General features: G+C 41.6%; 1 long non-coding RNA gene across 1 annotated transcript in view; it reads left to right on the top strand.

Annotated features, from left to right (window-relative positions):
• Positions 1–5,361, top strand: part of LOC140614520 (uncharacterized) — a 40,750-nt gene extending 35,389 nt beyond the window's left edge. The window contains exon 3 of the long non-coding RNA XR_012015368.1: positions 5,228–5,361. This is a non-coding gene — a long non-coding RNA (uncharacterized lncRNA). The remainder of the gene's footprint in view (positions 1–5,227) is intronic.
• The last annotated feature ends 639 nt before the right edge of the window (positions 5,362–6,000 follow it).

Raw genomic sequence — 6,000 nt, forward strand, 5'->3', positions numbered from 1 at the left:
ATTTGAGTTTCTTCCAAATTTCTTCTTGTGATTTAGTTCAAGTTTCAAAGCATTGTGGTCTGAAAATATGCAGGGGAACAATCCCAGTCTTTTGGTATTGGTTAAGACCTGATTTGCGACCTGATTTGTATCTATTCTGGAGAAAGTTCCATGTGCACTTAAGAAGAACGTGTATTTAGTTGGGTTTGGATGTAAAGTTCTGTAAATATCTGTGAAATCCTTCTGGTCCAGTGTATCGTTTAAAGCTCTTGTTTCTTTGGAGATGTTGTGCTTAGAATCTGTCATTTGCAGAAAGTGCCGTGTTGAAGTCCTCTACTATCAGTGTGTTATTATCTAAGTATCTCTTTACTTTGGTTATTAATTGATTGAGATGGTTGGCAGCTCCCACATTAAGCCATAAATATTCATGATTGTTAGGTCTCTTATTGTATAGACCCTTTAAGTATGATACAGTGTCCCTCTTCGTGTCTTACTACAGTCTTTGGGATAAGCTTTATTTATCTGATATGAGGATTACTACCCCCACCTTGCTTTTGAGGATCATTTGAATGGTAAATGGTCCTCCAACCTTTTATTTTCATGCTGTAGGTGTCCTTACATCTAAAATGAGTCTCTTGTAGACAGCAAATAGATGGGTCTTGCTTTTTTTAATCAGTCTGAAATTCTGCGTCTTTTGATGGCATCATTTAGTCCATTCATGTTTAGAGTTACTATTGAAAGATATGAATTCAGTGTCATCCTAATACCTATTCAGTCCCTGTTTTTGTGTATTGTTTCTTTGGGCTTCCTCTTTCTTTTACAAGGTCCCCCTTAATATTTCTTGCAGAGCTGGTTTTTTGGTGGCATATTCTTTCAGTTTCTGCCTATCTTGGAGGCTCTTTATCTCTCCTTCTATTCTGAATGAGAGCCTTTCTGGATAAAATATTCTTGGCTGCATATTTGTTCTTCTCATTTAAGACCCTGAATATATCCTGCCAGCCCTTTCTGGCCTTCCAGGTCTCTGTGTAGAGGTCTGCTGTTAATCTAATATTTCTCCCCATATAAGTTAGGGATGTCTTGTCTCTTGCTGCTTTAAGGATCTTCTCTTTATCTTTGGAATTTTCAAGTGTCACTATTAGATGTCAAGGTGTTGAATGGTTTTTATTGATTTTAGGCAGGGATCTCTTTATCTCCTAGATCTGAATGCCTATTTCCCTCCCCCAAGTTAGGGCAGTTCTCAGCTATGATTTGTTCAAATTCATATTCTGGCCCTCTGTCCCTTTTGGCGCCCTCTGAAACCCCAATTAAACGTAGATTTTTCCTTCTGAGGCTGTCATTTATTTCCCTTAACCTTTCCTCATGGTCTTTTAATTGTTTTTCTCTTTTTTCCTCAGCTTCCTTCCTTGTCATCAGCTTGTCTTCTATGTCACTCACTCTTTTTTCTACCTCATTAACCCTCGTTTTTGGTCCTCCAGTTTGGATTGCATCTCATTTAATTAATTTTTAACTTTTGCCTGATTAGATCTAAATTCTGCATTAATGAAGTCTCTTGAACCCTTTATGTTTTTTTCCAGAGCCACCAGTAGCTTTATAATTGTGCTTCTGAATTGGCTTTCTGACATCGAATTGTAATCCAAATCTGTAACTCTGTGGGAGAAAGTACTGTTTCTGATTTTTTCTTTTGTGGTGAGTTCTTTCTAGTCATTTTCCTCAGTGTGGAGCAGCTAAAAATGAGTTGTACTGGAAAAGGGAAGAAAAAAAAATAAAAAACAAACAAACAAACAAAAACAGAAAACAAAGAGGGGTATCCTCTGGTTCTATATACTGTAAATTCCTCCACTTCCTCTGGAGCTTTCCAGTGCTGCTCAGTCAAGAACTTGCTTTCCCCTGTCCTTCCAGCTTGTCTTCTGGGGAAAGGGCCTGCTGTTGCATTCTCAGGTGTGTGCACCTGAGGGAGCTGCTCCGCCCGCCCTCCTGCCAGGTGCATGGCTCAGTGGGAGCTGTTTATCCTGTGAGGCCCCTGTTCCCTGGGGTCCCACTCCGTCCAAGGCACAAGGTGACACAAGGAGGAACAACAACACTGGCGGTGGCCAGCTCCCTAGCCCTGGAGTCAGCTCCCCCAGTAACTACCGCAGCTTCCAGTCTGAACTGTGGATGCTCCCGGAGCAGCAGGGGTGCTGATCTGCACAGCTCCGGCACACCTGGCGGCAGGAGCGTCCTCACTGTCGCTGTCCTGTGTCCTCCTGGTCTCCGCCTGTCCACAGGATCTTGGGCTGTGTCTCCTGGCGCCCTGGGCTCAGGGACCTGCACCGCTGGAATTGCACTCCCCGGGCCATGCAGTCCCTCTGCCCAGACACTCTGCCTAAGCTTCTCTTGAGGCCCCACCTGGCGCGCGCTCCAGCCCTTTACCAAGCTTGGCCCACGGTGTGTGGCGAGCTCTTCCCTGGCGGCACACCCTCTGTTAGTGACCCCGGGAGCCTGGACGCTCCACTGCCCCTCTAGGATCCTGCTCGAGTTCCCTATGAGTGCCTTTCCCCCGGGAAGAATCTGGTGCGGAGTTTTAAAAGTTCTGCTTCTCCGGGGCTGGGCTTTCCTGTCCTGGAGGCTTTTCCGCTTGGCCTTAGCCCAGCTCCTCGTGGGGGCCCTTCCCCCACTTGATTATTTATTTATTTTTTTAAAAAATTTTCCCCTCTTCCTACCTTGTTAAAAGTGCAAACTCTTCTCTCTGTAGTGTTCCAGCTGTTCTCCCTTTAAATCTCAGGCTGAATTTGTAGGTTTTCAGGATGATTTGTAAGTTATCTAGGTAAGTTGGGGACAGGTGATTTGGGACCCTACTCTTCTGCCATCTTGCCTGGCCTCCTAGTGAAATCATTTTTGTTGCTATTTTGAGGCCTATAAATGTTATACACATTTATAAAGGGAAATGCCAGGCAAATTAGCTTCAGAGAAGACTTCTTGATGAAAAGGGTTTTGAGATGTGTCTTAAAAGAGAAGTCAAATCAGATAGAGATACAGACACAATTGGCAGGGATTTCAGGGGGAAGCACAGCAGGTAAGAAAGATCTAGCAAGCTGGAGAGGTATAGAGGGCCTCACTTATGATTGTGACACATGCAGGTGAGCAGCAGTGGTGGGTTTTGGTCCAGGGATGGATTGTGGGGTGCTCCTATTCCATTATACAGATTCCTGACTCACTTGTGAGTGGTGCAAAGGTCTCTGTTTCCCTATATATCTTCTCTGTCTCTCTTTCCTTCCACCTCAGACTCTGGTCCTCGACTAAACTGAAGGAAAGGGAGGACAGGAGAATGAAAACTCTCATTGTTTTTATGCTTTATTATCACAGTGAAAACCAGTGTAATAAAAAGCAACTCAATTCAACTACTAGACAGAGATAATATGGAAAATAAGCAAATAAGTCTTGTAAGTGTGATGAATTAATAATCGATGTGCTTAATAAAACTCCAGCTGCCTCTTGCATAAAACTTGAAATGTCCCATAAAATGAATGAATGGTTTTTACCATTGAAGCTTGGTTATTAAATTATATTCACAATATATTTCCATTTGTCAGTGGACATGTCTTAAAAGGAAAAGAAAGCAAACCCATCACAATAAATGTCTAAACTAAGAAAGAGGCATCAATTGAAGAAATTATGCAATAATCTGAAGAAATCTTACATATATATCCTTTGTATGCCTTATGCTCATCTGCATAAGTACCCCAGGAAAGAGTGATTGGTTTGATAAAAGTTTGAAAGAAATGAACTATCATGTTTCCCATAAACCGTAATTTATTAATTTCATGCTGTCCCTGAAAGTTTAATCTTCAGAAAGTCCATTTACAATGGGAAATTTAATTATTTTATGACACCCTTCCCAGGAAATTTAGTTGAGGCTTACTTAATTGAATTGACAAGATTCTGAGAATCTTGCCCAGTCGTTCATTCTTGTGTACAGGGTTTTACCATGCTGTCAGCTTGCAGTAAGCTGAAATTAAATGACCCAGTTGGAAATCCACAAAGAGAGGACCGGGAGACTGGAGGGGAATGGTCAAAAATGAAGCAAACACTTCCAGAGCTGAGCAAGTCATGACTCCTTAGATCAAAATGGTCTATTGAACATTGTGTGTGGGACATAAAATAGGGCACAGTGTAGAGGATCTTAGAAAACTAAGAATGGAGAGATGCCCTAAAGGCCCCTGGGGGTGGGGATGAGAAAGAGAGACAGAAAATCTAATTGACATCAGGAAATTTCTCATTGACAAGAAAACAATGGCGAAATATGCTTAAACAATCTCTAAGTGGAAAGAATATGAACCTAAAACTGTACAGCCAGATAACGTATTATTCTAGTAGAAGTACTAAATAAAGATTGTTTTAAGAAAGAAATTCAGAAAATTTACCACCTCTTTGAAGGAAATCTCCTTTACAAGAACTTAAAAAAAAAAGAATCTTTCTTTAAAATACTGAAAGATATACTCCAGAAGGACATTAAGCTCAACACTTAAAAATGGGACAGAAGAAGTGGTGACAAGAAACATAGTAACCTCTTTTTATTGATACAATTGAAGTTAATTTTGTTTATATTTATGTATATAGTTTTGTTTATATATTATATATTATATTTATATCTATATCTATATTTCTTACAGAAATAAGGGAAAACAAATAATAATTCTGTGATTAAATACAACCAGTGGGACCCCTGGGTGACTCAGTCCCTGAGTCCCGGGATCCAGTTCCACATTGGGCTCCCTGTGGGGAGGCTGCTTCTCCCTCTGCTTGTGTCTCTGCTTGTGTCTCTGCCTCTCTCTCTCTGTGTCTCATGAATAAATAGATAAAAATCTTAAAAAAAAATACAACCTACAAAGCACAGAAGGAAATTTTCTCAATCTGACAGAAGACCACTATGAAAAACCTACAGTTAACATGTTTGATGATCAAAGACTGGCCACAATACTTCTGACACTAAGTATGTTTTCTTTTCTCTACACTAATTCTCCAATTCTCTGGACACCAGCTGGATGTCCTACAAGTCAATTCAGTTTTGACACTGACTACTGACAGACCCCACAGCTTAAGGGTTCAGCCCCTCAAGTCTGCACAGACCCCACAGGTTAAGGGTTCAGCCCCTCAAGACTGCCCCCACTTCAGACACCAGTCACAAGTTAAGTTCTATAATTTCTAGAACAGCTCACAGAACTTGGAAGGCATTTTACTTACTATTATCGGTTTATTATCAATGATCCAGATGGAGCAGCTAGCTGAAGAGGTACATAAGGTGAGGTCCAGAAGAGTCTCAAGCACAGGAGCTGCTGTCCAGGGTGCTGGGGCCCCTACCCTCCTGACACATGGATGAGTTTATGACCTGGAAGCTCTCTAAAACCCTGCTGCCTAAGGGTTTTTATGGAGCTTTCATTGGGTAAGCACAAGTGATTAAATCATTAGCATTGGTGATTTGACTCAACCCCTAGTCTTTCTTCCTTCCTGGAGGTGGGGTGGGGCTGGAAGTTCCAACCCTGAAATCGTACTTCGGTTTCTGGTGACCCTGTCCTGGAACTATCTGAGGGCCTACTTAGAGCAAGAGATGCTCCTATCACTCATAAAATTCTGGGGATTTAGGAACTCTCTCTCTCTCTCTCTCTTATTTATTATTGTATCACAGCCCTGAAGATCAGGAATAAGGCAAAGATGTTTACTCTCACCATCTTTCATCATTGTACTGGGGGTTCTAGGCAGTGTAATCAGAGAAGAAAATGAAATAAAAGACACACTAAATGGAAAAGACGCAAAACTATATTTGTTCACAGACAGGATTATCACATTTATCTCTATGTAGCAAATCCTAAAATATTTACACATTTAAAATCTTACTAGAAAATGAGTGGGAAATATCAGAAAGGGAGACAGAACATGAGAGACTCCTAACTCTGGGAAACGAACTAGGGGTGGTGGAAGGGGAGGAGGGCGGGGGGTGGGGGTGACTGGGTGATGGGCACTGAGGTAGGCACTTGACGGGATGAG

The sequence above is a fragment of the Canis lupus genome, chromosome 22, assembly GCF_048164855.1.
Source record: "Canis lupus baileyi chromosome 22, mCanLup2.hap1, whole genome shotgun sequence".
In the NCBI taxonomy this organism is placed as follows: domain Eukaryota; kingdom Metazoa; phylum Chordata; class Mammalia; order Carnivora; family Canidae; genus Canis; species Canis lupus.